Here is a 19206-nt window from a genome sequence, read left to right as displayed (position 1 = left end):
AGAAAAGCTAAAGCCATCAAGTCAGGCTGGAGGGTAGTCTTTGTTGGCTTGTTGGTTTTCTCTTGTTGTTCTCTTGTCCTGGGGTTTGCTGGCTCACCCCTCCCTTTCCCCTCCCGCCCCCTTGGCCTCCTTGAAGAGTCTTTCTCCTCGGGATTGTTTATTAGACAAGAATAGAAGAAGAAGAAGAAAAACTAAAGGGCCTATAAATAGTTCCAGGTCTGTCTGCCAACCTTTATGTATGTTTTCTGATTGAGTCTGATGAGGTGTGAAGCCCTGCCCTCTGAGTCTGCAGTCTATTTTCGGGATTCCTTGGGGACTTTGTTGTTTTGCAACCTTGTTGTGCTGCTCTGTTGTGCCCCTTAGTGTTTTGCCCCAGTGTGGGTGGAGCAGGGGAGGGGGAGGTTGTTCAGACAGGTTGGCCTCATTCTTTACAAGAGGAAAAATTCTGATGCATTCACTCTTCCTCCTATTGAAATGCATTCTTCTCAGATTCACAAAAAAGTAGCTGAAGAATAACAGGAGTGAAACAGTTCCTGATATTTACATGTCCCACGTGGCATTTAGCTCATCCCATGCCTGCTAATAGTTTCATTTCTTTTCAAAAGATAGATTTAAGCAATAATGAAACTCATAACCTTCCTCTAGTTCTTAAACGCTGCCTTCACCCCACCCCACCCCAACCCCACAACTATCATGATCCCAATTCTACCTTGCAAACCTGGTTAGACCAGAGGATGCACAGGGATCTGGAAACACAGGGAATTCAGGACAGAAGAACCCCTCAGGACGAACGGTGAGAGTGGTGACACCTGGAGGGAAGGGTGGGTAGAAAGTGAGAACCAATCTCAGGGATCTACATATAACCTCCTCTCTGGGGGATGGGCAACAGGAAAGTGGGTGAAGGAAGATGCGGGGCAGTGTAAGATAAGATAAAATAATAATTTATAAATTATTAAGGCTTCATGAGGGAGGGGGGAGCGGGGAGGCAGGAGGAGGGGAAAAAGGAAAATGAGCTGATTCCAGGAACCCAAGCAGAAGGCAAATTTTGAGAATGATGAAGGCAACAAATGTATAAGGGTGCTTTACTCAATTGATGTGTGTATGGATTGTGATAAGAGCTGTATCAGCCCCAATAAAATGATATTTTAAAAAAAGATGGATTTAAAAGCCACCACTGAACTACTTCAATTAACTATCTGAATGAAAGAGTCCCTTCTCTCTGTTTGAAGTTCAAAACCATTTGATAAAATGGTCTGATAGGCATCCTTGCCCTCTGTGGACAGTTTTACACTCGGGATTGGGATTAGGGGCCATGGAGGCTGGGGTACATTCTAGAGAATGTGAAGTCACCGGGGTTCAATGTGTAACAATGACTCGCTCCTTTCAAATGCCGCTATTTCACGGAGTCTCTGAATTCTCGTTTCTCGTGTGCCTGTGCTGTGGAACTCTTCAGATTAGCCATCAAAGGAAGCAGAACCAACTATAGGCCTATGCTTGATTTCATTGTACAATGTTTTGTAAAAATCAGAAAGTAAGCCCCCAAACCTGGTGTACCAACTTCTCTTGACGTATTGGAAGACCTGGCAGCCCTGGTCTTGGATTTCTTCATGGGAACGGTTGCCTATGTCTCCCTGAGCCATTCACCCTGTGGTCTGCTACAGTCTCCTACGAGTCTCTGTTCTCTTCTAGCCAACCCGCTGCCTTCAAGTGTTTTCTTACTCACAGCAACTCCTACATAGATATTCTGAGACCATTCATTTTCACAGGAGCAGATCCTCATCTTGCAACCTTGGGACGGCTGGTGGATTTGAACCACTGACCTTGCTGTTATCAACCCAGTGCCTAAACCACAGTGCCACCAGAGATCCTTGTCTTATATCCAGACAGCTTTATTTGAATGGCTAGCTTCTGAAAGTCATTCTGAGTTTATAGCTACGGTAATACAGTTTCCATTCATTTCTGTTGACTAGGATAGTCAGGATGTCTATAAAGTATTCATTGCATTCAGAGTGGCTTACAAGGCATTTCTCACTTCATTACCTGATTCAGGGCTCCCCACAAACCCTTGGGAAGTTTACTTGCCATAACCCCTGTAGAGACATGACTCTTGAGCTGAGAGAGACTATGTAACCTGCCCAAGGTCACACAGCCTGAAAAGAGCAGCGCCAGGATTTGAACCAGTGCTTATACTGCCAAAAAAAAACTGAAGCAAAAGAGAAGGTGAATTAAGTGTGGGAGAAGGATATATGGGGTTTGACTGAAATAGTTTCTTCATCTTTGTGTATGTCTGAACATTTTCATAATTAAAAATTAAATATTTGTTAAGAGCTGGAAAACTAGAGAATGTTCAATTGCAAGTATTGATGGCGAATTTCCTTGGAAAGCAATATATATCTATATATATATATATATACATTCCATGGTAGTATATTAAAGGCCGTGGATTAAAAGTTCCAAGTACTAAGACTGAAATACAGATTTGTTCGACAATGGCTTTGGGAGATGCCTTATTCTTCACTGGCCTCAGCAGCACAACGAGGGTGGGGAGAGAGGAGACTGAACAAGGTGTCTGGTACCTTTACAAAGAAAAGATCAGTTTCTTTTCTTATGCGCCCTCTGCTGGGCATGAGCGTGAGATTTGCTGCGCAGGTCAATTCTGATTTAATTTAAGTACTTACGGGGAGGTTACCCTGTACCAAAGCATGGTGAACTCTTGGTTACTTGGTAACAAGATCTAGATTAGTGAGGACTCTCTGATTACTCTTAAGCAGGCGTGAATATCTAAAGTAACTAAAGATCCCATTGACAACAAAATCATCAAAGAATCAAAAATATCATCCTAATATTTTGGGATATAATGAGTTAATATTTATTTAGAACTGCCCACCGTCTTAGGTACATTGTCTTCTTTCATTTCTATTTTCTCCTTAATGTAACCCTCTGGAGGTTAGTGTTCATGATCTTTACTTTGTACAGGGCAGAAGGTTAAAATCAAATCCCCTGATTTTCCAGGTGAAGAAACGAAGGCCCAGAGACATTAAATGACTTACCTAATGCCCAGCAGAGCTCTAAGTAGAGACTAGTCAGTGAGCTTTCTATTGCTTCATTTAGCTCCTCCGACTTAAAATCCCGCTAAGAAGATAGTGCTCATATATATCTCACTGATGCTTAGAGTTTTAAAGTTGAATGAGGCCTTGGAAGCAATCGCGTCTGACTTCCTTCCTGAACAGAAACTTCTCTCTGCACTCCTGATGGTGGGTCCTTAGCCACTGAGTGGAGACTCGTCTCCGGTCCTACTTTTGTTCTCTGGAGCCGTTCAGGATCTCTCTGAGCACTCTTCTCAACACAGCTTTCCAAGAATTTGAAAAGAACTCTTACAAATCCTGCAAACATCAGGTCCGAACTAAAGATCCCCAATTTATTTAAGTCTGTCATGTTATACACGATTTTAGAGGAAGACTCAGGAGAACACTCGCTGTCTTCCTCTGATGGCCTCCAAAGATGTCCCGCCACCAAACCTCTGGCCTGCATAGAATATGACAGAAATGACTTCGTGCCAGTTCCAGTCCAAGATCTCCCCACACACACACACCCAGGGGAGAGCTCAAATGCAGTCCCCCATGACCACAAACTATGCAGTCGATTTTCCCACATTTTGGGGAAAACGGGGCAGCACACCCAAAGTGCAATGGATAAGTCTCGTCCTGGGAAAACCACCTTAGGTACCTCCCCTGCCAGCTTAGGTATTGCAATCCTACATCTTAAGAAAGCCTGGATACCCCATCAAGGGAGAGACTCAGTGGAACAGCTCCAGAGGGTGAGATGCCACATGGAGAAAGTGGACCCAGGGAGAAAAACTGAGTTGTCAGTCAAGTGAGAGAAGTCACCTTGATGTTCCAGCCCAATGGCCTCCAGGGTCCTGTAGCTCCAGTGGTCAACTGACTGCCATTACAAGATAGAGGCCACGGGAAGCCAGCAGAAGACCCGGCCAGCTGGTCCCAGCCAGTGTTTGGAATCATAACAAATAATACGTTTTTAGAGTTTTCCATGCAAATGGTTAACATGCTCAGCTGTCATCCCAAGGATTGGATCTTGGAGTCCTTACAGAGGTGCCTCAGAAAAAAAAAAAGGGTTTGGTGATGTATTTGAAAAAAAACAACAGCCTTTGAAAATGCTTTGGAGCACAGTTAGACTGACACAGAGGAGGTTGCCATGAATCAGATTTAACTCAATGGCCACTGTTGTTTTTTGTTTGTTTTTAATTTAGAAGTGGTTTTTAGCTGGCCCCACTATGAGACACAGCGACCCTCACTGACCCATAGTGCTACCGGAGACAACACTGGAGACACGGGGGACGGGGGGGGGGGGAATTTTGCCCAATCTGACCCCAGTACACTGAGACAAATCACTAAGGGCACGCAACAGTACAGCAAGGGGAGCAGAGCAGCAAAGTTCCCAGAGAATACCAAAAATAGACTATGGGGCCAGGGTGTGTCACCTCATCAGACTCCACCATAAAAGACTCCTAAAGGTCAGCAAAGAGACCTTGAACTATTTATAGGCTTTTCTTTTGTCATTGTTTTGTTTTGTTTTCTTTTGTTCCTTTGTTTTTCTCGGTCTTGTTTTTGTGCATATTGTTATCTATGCTTGTGTATCTAGATTATATAGGTGGGATACACACTCTGGAGGGAAAAACAATAGGATCGATGGTTCCTAGGGGACAGGGGGAGGCAGGGGAAAGAAAATGGGTGTTAACAAACCCAGGAACAAGGGAACACTAAGTGATCTAAAATCAATGGCAAGGAGGGTGTAGGAGGCCTGGTAGGTCTTGATCAAGGGCAATGTAACTGAGAGGAATTACTGAAACCCAAATGAAGGCTGAACATGATAGTGGGACAAGAGAAAAGTAAAAGGAAATAGAGGAAAAAACTAGGAGGTAAATGGCATTTATAGAGGTCTAAATATGGGCATGTACATATTAAATAAATTTATACATGACAATGGGGAAATAGATGTATGTGCATATATTTATAGGTTTAGTATTAAGGTAGATGGGCTTTGGGTCTCTACTCAAGTACTCCCTCAACCCAAGAACATTTTGTCACTCCATGATGCTCACCTTCCTGACATGTTTGCTGAAAAGAAAGCAGATGCATAACCAAATGTGATGAAGACAGCTGATGGAGGCCTGCTATCAAAAGATATGTTATTTGGGGTCTTAAAGGCTTGAAGATAAATAAGCAGCCATCTAGCATGGAAGCAACAAAGCCCACATGGACGAAGCACACCAGCCTGTGTGATCATGAGGTGTCAATAGGATCAAGACCCAGAACAAAAAAAATCATATCAATGTGAATGAGGGGGAGTGTGGAGTGGATCCCCATAGCCCATCTGTAGGCAACTAGACATCTCCTTACAGAAAGGTCACGGGGAGGAGACGAGCCAGTCAGGGTACAACATAGCACAGATGAAACATACAACTTACCTTTAGTTCTTTAATGCTTCCTCCCCCCTCCCGTGCCCCGCTATCATGACCCCAATTCTACCTTACAAATATGGCTAGACAAGAACCTGTACAAGGGTACAGAAAAAAGCTGGAAACACAGGGAATCCAGGACAGATAAACCCCTCAGGACCAATATTGAGAGTAGATATACCAGGACGGTAAGAGAAAGGCAGGGGGAGAGAGGGAGAACAAATCACAAAGATCTACATATAACACCCCCCCTCCCAGGAGGATGAGCAACAGGAAAGTAGGTGGAGGGAGACATTGGACAGTATAAGACATGAAAAAATAATAATTTATAAATAATCAAGGGTTCATGAGGGAGGGAGAGGAAAAGGAGGAGCTGATACTAAGGGCTCAAGTAGAAAGAAAATGTTTTGAGGATGATGGTAACAAATATACAAATGTGCTTGATACAATGGATGGATATATCGATTGTGTTGAGTTGTATGAGTCCCCAATGAAATGATTCTTTTAAGTTGATTTTTAAATGTCATCAGATAACTAGTATTCTTCTCAACTAGTATTCCCAGAACAGAGCTAGGTCTGTCCAATGCTAATGGAAGGCACCCGGTGGGTGACACATGGTTCAGAGTTCTGCTGCTAACTGAAAGGTTGGTTGTTTGAACCCAACAGCAGCTCCACGGGAGAAAACTCTGGTGAGGTGCTTCTGTCACCATAGGCAAAGCCTATGGGGCCATTCGTTTCTGTCACTTTACGTCCAAGTCCACTCAAGGACATCTAATAACAACCATGACAACGCTGAAGAAACGATACCATTGCTTATCCTGACAGTGTGAACACAGCCCTGGATTTCATTAACATTTTAGAAATCACAGCATCAAATTAAAATGTGTTGCCAACTATAAATCACTGGTATCTTTCACAAGACTATTGCTAGGCGGCTTCTCTCCAATTTCTTCCTAAATGATGTTATGAAACTAGATAAAAGATTTTCTACCTGATAATGTTCATCTTCTCTGTTGTGATTCATTATTCCATCTTGATGAGATTTTTAAAATTAGTGCTGTCATCCAATGCTATAATTATGCCTTGTGTCCTCTATAATTTGATAAGCATGCCATACACATTTTATTCAAATAATTGATAACACTGTTGAACAGGATGAGGCAATTTCAGAATCCTTTGGCAAGACACCAAAGGCCTCCCTGGGAGTAAGGGAGGTTTGGATATATTCATTGAGGACCACTTTTAGGCAATGGTCACTTCAACTCAAAATATCTCTAAATATGTCATTCAGCGTAATAAATACCCCTGGGTGTTCTCCAATTTCTGCAATTGGTAGGCTGCTTAGATCTCCCTCTGAGGGCAGCTTTGTCCCCTTGACTGAGCAGCACTTGAAGGGAATGGTCTTTCTGGCTTCGAATCTGTCCAACTGGGCAGTCCAGAAAACCACTTTGGAAAATTGGCTCCACATGACATTGTGGAGAAGTTGCCTTATTAATTTCAAGGTATGCCGAGTTTATAAAATGCAGCACGTTCCTTGGCGGTGAGAATGGTGAGAGCTTGTCTTGCTTGCTTTGCACGTTCCCTCAGGAAAGATCAATCGTTGACAAAGGACGTCTTGTTTGGTAAACTTGAGGTCCGATGAAAATGAGCAGAACCCTCAATGAGATGGGTGGACACAATAAACACAAGAATGGACTCATCCATCTGGGAGGTCACTGAGATGGCACCGCGCCCGGCAATGCTGCATTGGTAGACATCTAGTTGCCTGAGCCAGAGTCGGCTTGATGGCAGCCAACAATGGCAAACCTAATATTTGGTTGATAGTCTTTTTTCTTACCTTTCAAGGCAGCAAATGTTGACATTGAGTTTGGCATAACTAGCTCATGAAGGTGCCTACTGGACACCACTTCCTTCCCGCCTGGTCATATACACTTAGTTTTAGAACATGAGTAGCCCAGTTTGGTAGTCAGACACATGTAGATGGAAATCCTGCCTATTTTTATTGTGGACTAAGGCAATTTACTTAATTTCTCTGGGCCTCAGTTTCCTCATCTGTAAAATGAGGAAATGCTTTCTTTATGTGCTGAGGAAAGCAAGATAATGTATAAAAAGCATTTTGCATGGTGTCTGTCATATCATAAACACTCAATAGATGCTGATTTTTATTATTATTAGTTTATGTGCTGTTATGATAAGTTGTTACTCGGTCTGTCCTTTCTAAAATTGATCTTTTTATTTGGAAATTTTGAAGAGTGTGTGCCTGTCTCTAGTCTTCTGGCACTATGTCAAAGAATAAAGCAAAAGTACAAATAGCACTGCTTACTGTCTGTCAAGGTTACTCATCTGTCCAAAGCTGTAACTCTTCCGTTTTGGGGTTCTAATGAAAATATTGTTTAAACTGTGTCCCCAACCCCTCACGTGACACACACCTGTTGTGACCCTCGTATGTTTCACATGGCTCAGTGCCTTTGGGGCTCCAACTAGCATCAACAGCCCAATCGGGGTCACCCATTCTTTTGCTTGAAAGTAGCATGTGCAATATTTGGTGTGGGTCTGTCATCATCAAGCCCTGGTGGCAGAGTGGTCACATGTTGGGCTGCTAACCATGGCAAAAGATGGGCTTTCTGCTCCCATAAAGAGTTTCAGAAGCTCACTGGGGAAGTTCTACCCTGTCCTATAGGGTTGCTACGAGTCAGTATTGACTCCATGGCAGTGAGCTTGGTTTTGAGGTTTTTTTTTAAGTCATCATCCAAATTGGTTTGGACTCAACCTTGAAGTCATTCAACCGTGCCAGAATGGTATAGAGAACTCATCAGCTCATCAGGATCCAGGATAAGGGAGCAGGAGTTGAGAAAAGTGGGAGATGACTTGAGTCATGGGGGAACAATGTACAAGGTAGGAAATAGAACAGAATCATAGTATCAAGGGCCTGGGTGCAAACTTACAGCGTGTGTCAGTCTGGGCACTTTAGAGAAATAAATCCACAGAAATGCTTGTATAAGAGAGAGCTTTATATAAAGGTTAAGTGCACATCAAAAAAATATCCCACCCCAGTGCTGCCCAAACCCACAAGTCCAACATTAACCCATATGTCCAACAACAATCCACAAAGTCTTCCTCCATCTCACAAAACAGTTGCAATGATGCCGACTACAGGAGGAAAGCTGAGTCAGTGAATGTGTAAACATCTCAGTGCTGGCAGGGGTCTCCACACGGCTGCTCCAGCACTCAGGGCTGCATTGGGGTAGGTCCATGCGGCTTCTCCTCAGGAAGTGAGTCTTGCCAGCTAAAGCAGGAAACTGGCTAAGGCAGCTGCACTCTGGTTCGACCATCACAAAGCAAGAGACCCAAGAACTAGAAAGGCAAGGCTCACTGAGCCATTTATCCCTCCACCCTTCAATTACCCCCACATATGTTTATCAGCCAGGATGGCGCAATAAACCTTACAGGGCCATCAGAAACTGCCAAACCCAAGGTCCTTATATCCTCACTTTAACATCCATGATGCTATATTCTGAGTCTGAAGTGTTAGGTGGTATCAGTCATGGAAGGAACTAGACTGCCCTGGTGGAAAGCTAAGCATGATACTAATATGTCCAGCAAAAAATTCCCAAGACTACCGACTCTTTTTCATCCCGTCCTGTTCTTCCTGATGATCCTAAAATAAGTTCCAAAAAGCTCTGACTTTGCTGAATTTTGTCTTTTGAGAGTTGATCTGTAGTAAAGCTGGTCAGAATTCATCTGATGCCCTTCTGTCTGCAGGATGATAGTATTTGAAATTTGGGTCACCAATGATTCTCTGAGTACTTAATAATTTGAAGGTAGAACAAACTTGATAAGAAGAGGAGAAAAAAAAGAAAATGATTAGGGAAAAGAATGTACAGATGTGTTTTATACAATTGACGTATGTATATGTATGGATTGTGATAAGAGTTGTATGAGCCCCTAATAAAATGTTTAAAAAAAAAAGAATGGAGAGAGAGTGCAATTGTCAGTAACATCAGGATGCTCTTAAGCATCACTCAAAAGCTACCCACATTTTTAAAAGACCAATATAGAAGATATTAATTTGTCTTAAAGATGGGGAAATATATCCCACCACAATCCACCCAGAGTTGATCCCTACTACAATTTCGGAGTGTACCTTTCAGCAGTACATTGACTGGGAGCTTCCAGAGGTTGAGGCTGAAGTCAGAAGAGGACATTTCAGATGGATCTTGGCTGAAAGCAGAGAACACTAGAAAGATATTTATTTGTGTTTTATTAACGACGCAAAGATATTCGATTGTGTGGATCATAACAAACTATGGATAACCTGGAGAAGAATAGGAATTTCAGAACACTTCATTGTGCTCACACACAACTTACTTCAGGAGGCAGTTGGGGAAACAGAATAAAGAAATACGGCATGGTTTAAAATCCGGATACGTGCATATGGTTGTATCCTCTCACCATACTTATTTAATCTATGCTGAGCAGATAACCATAGAAACTGGTTTATATGAGGAAGAGTGTGGGATCAGAATTAGAGGAAGGCTTATTAATAACCTTTGATATGCTGATGACACAAATTTGCTTGCTGAAAGTGAGGAGGATTTGAAGCACTTGCTGATGAAGATCAAGAATTGCAGCCTGCAGTATGGATGACAACTCAATGTGAAGAATACCAGAACTCTTACAATGGTACCAACAGGTAACGTCATGATAAATCTAGATGGAAAAAATGACCTAGGATTTTGTCTTGCTTGGATCCACAATTGGCGCTCAGAGAAGAAGCAGTCGAGAGATCAAGTGATGCATTGCTCTGGTAAATCTGCTGTACTAGACCAGTTGAGAATATTGAAAAATAAGGAGGTTACTTTGAAGACTAAGGTATGCCCTACCCAAGCCATTGTCTTGTTTTTTCTTTTTAATAACTTTTTAGAAGCTCTTACATCCTTTAGCACAATCCATACATTCATCCAGTGTGTCAAGCACAATTGCACATATGTCACCATAATCCTTTTCAAAGCATTCTCTTCCCACTTGAGGCCCTAATATCAGCTACCCCATTTCTTCCCCCTCCCTTCTCCATCCACCCTCCCTCACGAACCCTTGATGAGTTACAGATTATTATTTCCATAGCTTACATCATGCCCCTCACCCATTTTTCCATTATTCACCCCGCACCCCTGGGAGGAGGTTCTAGGTTGATTCACCCGTTCTGCCTCCACCATCCCCTAATCCTACTGGTACCTCTACTCTCCTTGTTGGCCCTGTGGGGTTTATCTATCCTGGATTCCCTGTGTTTCGGGCTCTTATCTGTAGCAGTGTGCATGCTCCGGTCTAATCCAATTTGTAATGTAGAATTGAGGTCATGATAGTGGAGGAAAGGAAGCACCAAAGAGCTAGAAAAAGTTGTGTGTTTGGTGCTATATTACACCCTGACTGGCTCATCTCTTCCCTGTGACCCCTCTCTGAGGAGATGTGCAATTGTCTACAGATGGGCATTGGGTCTCCACTCCATGCCCCGCCCCCACCTTGGGTATGGTTTTGTTCTGGGACTTAGATGCCTGATACCTAATCCCATTGAAACCTCATGATTACACAGGCTGATGTGCTTCTTCCTTGTGGACTTTGTTGCTTCTGAGCTAGATGGTGACTTTGTTTATCTTCAAGCCTTTAAGGTCCCTGATGCTATATCTTTTGATAGCCAGGCACCATCAGCTTTCTTCACCACATTTGCTTATCCACCCATTTTGTCTTCAAGGATCGTGTCAAGAAGGTGAGCATCACAGAATTCCAGATTGTTGGCACAAAGTGTTCTTATGTTAAGGGAGTACTTGAGTGGAAGCCCAATGTCCATCTACAACCTTAATTCTTAACATAAAGATATGAGTACATAGTTCTATTCCCCTCTTGTTATATATGTATTTACATGTGTACATGTATGTATTTAGGTCTCTATAAATGTCCTTTGCCTCCTGGTTCTTTCCTCTATTTCCTTTTACTTTCCTCTTGTCCCACCATCATGTTTGGCCTTCATTCTAGTTTAGTAATTCCTCGCTGCTACACTGCCCTTGATTAAGCCCCACTTGGCATCCTACTACCTTCCTTCCATTGACTTTAGTTCACTTGTTATTCCCTTGTCCCTGGGTTGGTTAACCCCACCATCTTTTCTCCCACCTCCCCTTCTCCCGTATCTCCCCAGGACCATTGGTCGCATTCTTTTCATCACTGAATTATCTTATCTAGATGAACATCCAAGCCATAATATTTTCAATTGTCTCAAATGCATGTGGTAGTTGGACATTGAATAAGGTAGAATGAAGAAGAATTGATGCATTTGAATTAACGTGCTTGCAAAGAACATTGAAACTACTATGCCCATTGAAACACAAACAAATCTGTCTTGGAAGAAGTACAGCCAGAATGCTCCTAGGAGGCCAGGATGGTGAGACTTCATCTCATTTCCTTTGGATATGTCAAGAGAGACCCTTCCCAGGAGAAGGACATCATGCTTGGTAAGGTAGAAGGGCAGCAAAAAAAGAAGATCTTTGACAAGATGGATTGACACAGTGACTACACCAATGAGCTCAAATTGTGAACAATTGTGAAGATGGTACAAGATCCGGCAGTGTTTGGCTTTTTTGTACGGGGGGGATGGCACCTAACAACAATAACCTTTCTCATCTAGCTTCTTTCTCCTTCCCTCCTTCCAGCTCTCTATCCCTCTCTTCTTTTTCTACCCTTTCTCTCCTTAACCCTCAAGCACAACACGTTGTTATACTCCTCAACCGTTACATATTATCACCATTTGCTCAGCCTTGCTGTTTAAATTATTTCCCCCTTCATTCTGAGTCTTCTGTCCCAATCTCCACTCCTGCTGGTAGCCATTCTCAAAGATTACGCTTGTGGGTTTGCATGCATAATGGAAGAACACATGCTATTTACATATTTCTAATGGATATAAATGGTATTACGCTTTAGGTCCTCTTCTGCTTCTTATTTTTTTTTAATGAAAACTTTAACACTGTTTCTTGTGATCTATTTATGGTGCTGCATGGCCATCTGTTTCGGTTCTGTGTTCCATAGCCTGCATTTGCCATATTTCATTTATCTGTTCCCCGAGTGACGGACCTAGGCTGCCTAAAGCCACACAATAAACATCCCTGTGCATATGTTCCTGTGGATCTGATGATCAGCACTATCTAGGCAGGAGCGAGACTGCTGAGTCACAGGGAGACACATATTTAATAATACTAAGTGCTTCCAGGTTGCCTTCCAAATGGCCATCACAGTCTCTCATTTTATTGAGGAATCACTCACATATCATAAAATCCACCCCTTTAAAGTGTACGATTGAGTGATTTTAGTATGTTCAGGGTTGTGTAACCATCATCACCATCTAATACCAGAATGCTTTCATCGCCACCAAAAGAAACCCTGGACTCATTAGCAGTTGCTCCCCATTTCCCCGTCCCCAGTAGATTGGGAGCCACCAACCTGCTTTGTGTCTAAATGGATTTGCCTATGCTGGGCATTTTATATAAAAAGAATCCCGTAAAATGTGAAGTTTGCGCCTGGGTTCTTTTCTATTCCCAAGGCTCGCCTCAGAGGTGGCGTCTATCAGTTCTTCATTCCTGTTTCTGACTGGATAATGGTTAACTGCATGGAGCCAGACACCATTTGGTACACATTTGAATTGTTTTCGCTTTCTCCATTGTGTTTAATGCTGCTGGGAACTTACACAGTTGTGTGTGTGGCCCTAGGTTTTCAGTTCTCTGAGGTGGATTTGCAGGGTTCTTGGGTAACTCTGTGCTTAATTATTGAGAGACTATTTTCCAAAGCTGCTGTACAAGGGCTCCAATTTCCCCCACATTTTCATCAACTCTTGCTTTTGTCAGTCATTGTTTATTACAGCCATCTGAGGAGATACAAATATCTCACTCTACTTTTGATTCACATCTCCCTAATGAATGATCAGATAGATAGTTAGAGAGAAAGGCGCGGCTTTTTACTTCTATTAACAAAAACTCATGGGCCCCTCTAGCCCTTCCGAGAAGGTCACGGTGAGTCGGCATCAGATCATGGCGGTGAGAATGACTGGTCCAAAGAACCCTGGCAGTCGAGTGCATTACTCATTGGCTGCTGCCGCACAGACTGAAGTTCGAAAACCATCATTAACTCAATGGGAAGAAGATGAGGCTGGCTGCTCTCGGACAGTCTCAAACATAAAGGGGCAGTTCTGTGCGCTACAGGGTTGCCATGAGTCAGCCTTGACTTGATGGCAAATGGCTTGGACTTTTGGTCTGGATTCCTCAAGAAGAGAGTACTGGGGAAGGCTCCACAACTCCACCCTCACTGCCCTGGAGCTAAGACCGGCTCATACTGACCCTGGAGGGCCTCCGTGAGTTTCTGAGACTTGACAGGAGTAGACACTCCCGTCTTTCTTTTGTGGAGCAGCTTGTGACTTTGAACTGCTTGGCTGCTTACCCAAAATCTGGCAGTTTGAATCCACCAGCTGCTCCTGGAGACAAAGATATGGCAGCCTCCATGAAGCTTACAGCCGTGGAAAGCTTATGGGGCAGTTCTATCTGCTCTGCACTCACAGGGCGAATAGGAGTCGGGATCATCTCAACAGCAATGCGTTTAATTTTTGTTGTTGTTCTAATGACTAATGTGAACGTGACATTTTTTTCATATACCTATGGGCCATTTCTATATGGTCCTTGGATAAATGCCTATTCAAGTCCCTTGGTCATTTTTAAGTTGAATGGTCTGTCTTTTTAACTGTTGCATCATAAGATCTATGTGTATGCGTGTTATTTGCAAATATTAGATATATAATTTGTAGATATTTTCTCCCATTCCGTGCATTGATTTTTCACTTTCTTTTGTGGTATCCTTTGAATCATAAATGTTTTTAATTTGATGAAGTCCAATTTGTTCATTTTCCTTTTGCTGTTTATACTCTGCAATAGATATAAGAAACGATTTTCTCACCCAGGTCAGGAAAATTTATGCCTATTTGTTCTCCTAGAAGTGTCAGAATTTCCACACTTGCATTTAAGTCTCAGATCCATTATAAGTTCAGTTTAGTATATGTTGTCAGGTCTGGGTATAAATTTACTCTTTTGCATGTGGGTGTACATTTGGCTCAGCATTATCTGTTGCAAAGACTATTATTTATTTCACCCATTAAATTATTTTAGCACCCTTTGAATATCAACTGCTGGTAAATGTTAAGGTTTATTTCTGAACTCTCAGTTCTATTCCATTAATATATTTATCCTATTTTTCTTTTTATTGAGTGGAAGGAGTATTTCATATATTCTCCATGCAAGTCTTTTGTTAGGTGTAAGCTTTGCAAGTTAATTTTTCCTAGCCTTTGGCTTGCCCATTCATTTTCCTAAGATTATTTTGTATTGGAAAGAAGTTTTAAATCCTGTTGACATACAAGTAATACGGTTTAATGATTCTGTGTTCTTATCTGAAGAAATTTTTGCTGGTGTAAGGTTGAAAATATACTCTTTCGTGTTTCTTTTCCAGTAACTTTACAGTTTTAGCCTTGATGCTTAAATCTGTGATTCAGACTGGATTCATGTGGTGGCTTCATGTTGGTATGGAATAGGAGTCTACTTGTTCAGTACCAGTTGTTGAACACATGTTTCATTCCCTATGTGATAGCATTCTCTTCAAGTAAACTTGCCAAATGAGCGTGAGTTAAATTGTGGATTCTCTATTCTACTCCATTGACTTATTTTCTTTATGCTAGCAGTGTATTGTACTGATTGCTATGTTTTTATAGACAGTCTGGAGATGAGATGGAAGGTATTTTCCAACTTTATTCTTCTCTTTTAAGTTTGTTATGCATCTTCTAGTTCTTTTGTATTTCTGCATAAACTTTAGAATCGGCTTGTCAATTTCTACCAAAAGAAAGCAAGATTTTAATAAATCCCTGCTGAAATTGTTATTTTAAATCACATAAACTCTGCAAATCACTTATTTATCAATAGACTCTTTTTTGGGGTGTGTGTGTGATTATTTTGGCAGCTCCATTAGGCGACCAAATAATTTGGTTAGTTTCTTTATTAACAGTCATCTCTAAAATTCATGAACTATACATGCTCCTATAAAAGTCTTACGGCCTTAACTATAAGAAGAGACTAGCTAAAACGAGGCAGTCATACTATTAGGGTTACTCAACCACCAGAAAATACATATACTGGAATATTTCTCTTCAATGTCGAATTCTTATATATAAGCAAAGTAGGTGTGTTAGTCTTGGTACATTAGAGAAACAAATTCACAGAAACTCATGTATAACAGAGAGTTTTATATAACGGGTAAGTGCACATCAAGAAAACATCCCAACCCAGTGCTGCCCAAGCCCACAAGTCCAACATTAGCTCATTTGTCCGACACCAATTAATAAAGTCCTCCTCCATCTCACAAAACACACACTATGATGCCGACTGCAGAGGGAAAGCCAAGTCAGTGAATGTGTAAGCATCTCAGCACTGGCAGGGGTCTCCACACAGCTGCTCCAGCACCCAGGGCTGCATCGGGGTAGGTCCATGTGGCTTCTCCTCATGGCTGTCTTGCAGGAAGTGAGCCTTGCCAGCTGAAGTAGGGAACTGGCTAAGGCAGCTGCACCCTGGTCCGACCATCAGAAAGCAAGAGACCCCAGAACTAGAAAGGCTAGGCTTACTGAGCTATTTGTCTCTCTGTCCTTCAATTACCCCCACATGTGTTTATCGCCAGGTTGGCACAATAAACTAACTACTTCAGTAGAGTAGGCATCTGAATTCGTAAATGTGAAATAGTATTGGAATTCCACCACCACCAGTTGTCATGGGTTTGGTCTGACTCATGGTGACCTCCTAAGTGTCAGCGTAGAACTGCCATCTGTAGGGTTTTCAATAGCTGAGTTTTCACAAGTTGACTGCCAGGTACCTCTGGGTGAACTCAAATCAGCCACCTTGGAGTTAGCAGCAGAGTGTGTTAATAGCTGACACATATTAAGATGAGATTACATTCAGAATACTGTTACATGTTTCACAAACACTTTTTTGGGCATTTCCAACAACCACATCGAAAGCAAGCTCTGATGTCCTTCTCATCTTACGGATGATGACACTGGAGTTCTGAGGGTCAGGCAGCAGCTATTCAGCAGTGGGGAAATCCAACATCCAGAGTTCAAACTCTCAGGTACTGGCCACACATCCTCCAGCTCATGAGCATGCAGGCTTCCTTCAGCGTCTCCCCAGGCTCTTCTGAAAACCCCTGGCCCCGCTGCAAACACCAATCCTTTGTCCTTGGTTTCAGGCTAAGAACAGTCTCCGGCGGTGGGGGAGGGAAGGGTTTGTGGACCTCTCTTCTCTATGATCCACAGAAGTGATTTTTGGATAGAACTCTATCACTTGTGAGATCAGACTCAGAGGAGCAGCAGACAAGAGCAGCCAGCAGAGAGCCATCAAAATGCTCTATTGAGAGCGGTGACTTTAGCAAGTGGCTTTGTCCTTCATTCGACGTTTGGGTCAGGGCAGTATTACACCACTTTGGCATTTACTAATATTTGAACAGTTTCAAAATATTGTATGTTTTCAAAGGACTGAGAACATGCAAGTACATGAACTGTTGTTATTCGTTTCTGTCCAGCTGATCCCAATTCCTGGTGATTCCATGAACTGCTCGGTAGTTTTCTCAAAGCTGTGACCTTTGTCAGGCCTCACCTCAGCCGGAGGTGAGGACCTCACTCCAAATCAGCCCCGAGTGGATTGGAACCACCAACCTTTCTGTTAATAGTTGAGCACCACCTAGTAACTTCTACTAAATAAGTAATAAGGAATCGAAAATGGTTGAAAGTACAAATGAATGAGAAATACCCTCCCCCAAAATCTGCAGTTATTGGGTTTAGTAGCTTAGGAATGTCTAGGTTTTCTGTTCTCTTGGGTAAATTAGGTCTGGCACAGGGCTGCATGGGTGTTAAATACTTGGATCTCTCTTCACAGCATGCAGGAGCTTTTAAAACACAGGCATTTTGTAGCAGGTGCATTTCCTGATATCACAATACTTACTAAAAGTATTCTCCAAAATCTCCAATAAATCCAGGATTTCCCCCCTGCCTAGATATAATTTCACTCCTGCAGATTGCTACTTTCAGTAACAGCAGACAAATGGTTTTTGTGTTTTGTATCCTGTAAGATGAAAGTGTGCTGCAAACATCTTACAGGCGGGAGAGGCCATCTGTCCCAGTACAGATTCATAGCCTGGGAAACCCAAAGGACGGTTCTACAAGATCTCTCTGAGTCTGAATCTACTCAATGGCAGTGAATTGTGAGAGTCTGATATTTAACGATTGTTGCAATGTTCTCCGGAATGATTAGGCATCCCAGTTAATTGCCTGTGTTCAGACTTTACAGAATCCACACTATTGCACACATGAGCTACAGGCAGCCTCTATTGGAATTGTGGATGCACCTGGCTATTTGATGATTTTAAGAAACTATGGGTAATTATTTTTATGTGCTTTGATGATATTGGAGTTGTGTTTTCCTTTAAAAATAGTCCTTATCTTTAAGTGATACATATAAAATAGTCATAGATAAATGGTATCATGTCTAAGATTATCTTCTAAACTATAGCTCCCTCGGAGGAGTAATAAGCAGCAGAGTGGGTGTAGGTGAAACCGGATTGATTGGGTGTTGGCAAGTGTTGAAACTAAGTGATCAGGGTTGGATATCACTATACTGTCCTCCTTACTATTGCTTATTGATGAAATCTTTAATAAGAAAAACGAAGGCATTAAAGACTTTAAACTATAATGGAATCCATAGGAACTGGAGGTGCAGTTTCTGAACAGCACATGAAACCAACATGGAGGGTGAAAGTGGGGTGCAGAACCAAGAGCTGATGACCTTGTTGCATGATTTTCAATGATAACATTACAATGACATTAGTCATAGTAGCATCAGCCTTTACAGTTCATACTTATAAATATATACCATGAGCCTAGAGGTGTTCTAAGAGTTTTGCACTTGTTGTTTCGCTGTTCTTATCCCCACTTACTCCCCAGAAATCGAGGCTATGAAACTCGATGAGTCCTGCTCCTAGTCTATTGAGCTAGAGGAAATAGGATATGAATGGAGAGTCGAACTCTAGGGTCCATTCATTCAGCACATGTTACCATGCTCCAGGCTCTGTTCTCAGCACAGGGAAATGAAAGAGAAGTACTGCCCACGTGGGCTCTCATTCCAGTCGGAGGAGACAGACACAATCTAACAAACATAATATACAAGCTATTTTAGTGAAAGTGATAAGAATGTGGAGACAACACAGCAAGGAACTGGACAGAGAGTGAAAGGGTGATCAGAAAGCCCCAAAATAATGGAAACCTTTGAGCAGACACTTGAGGGAAGGGAGATGAAGAATGTCAAGCAAGAGAAGCCTCAAGGGTAGAAGTTCTGTGGCCGGAGATTGTTTGGTGGGTTCAAGGAAGCTTTGGAGGCTGTTGTAGTTTGGTTTTGTAGTGGTACAGAGAGAGTGAGAGAGCGAGAGAGAGAGAGAATAGATAGTAGACTTTTGTCAAGGGACTGGCTCAGGCAATGGTGGGGCTGGCAGATCCCAAATCCAAAGGTCAGGTCAAACACTCCTGTAGGTTTGTTGACATGTCAAAATCTATAGATGAAGCAAGACAATGGAGTTGGGTCCAAAGAAAGAGAGAGAGAGATTGAGCTGGGACAAAA

The 19206-nt window shown here is 42.3% G+C and overlaps 1 pseudogene; it reads right to left on the bottom strand.

Moving 5' to 3' along the window:
* Positions 1 to 3593: 3593 nt before the first annotated feature.
* Positions 3594 to 3747, bottom strand: LOC142426919 (U1 spliceosomal RNA; annotated as a pseudogene).
* Between the last annotated feature and the right edge of the window lie 15459 nt (positions 3748 to 19206).

The sequence above is a fragment of the Tenrec ecaudatus genome, chromosome 14 (genome assembly GCF_050624435.1).
Source record: "Tenrec ecaudatus isolate mTenEca1 chromosome 14, mTenEca1.hap1, whole genome shotgun sequence".
NCBI classification, from domain to species: Eukaryota; Metazoa; Chordata; class Mammalia; order Afrosoricida; family Tenrecidae; genus Tenrec; species Tenrec ecaudatus.
Note: the sequence above shows the minus strand (reverse complement) of the source record. Positions and strands in the feature narration are given on the sequence as shown.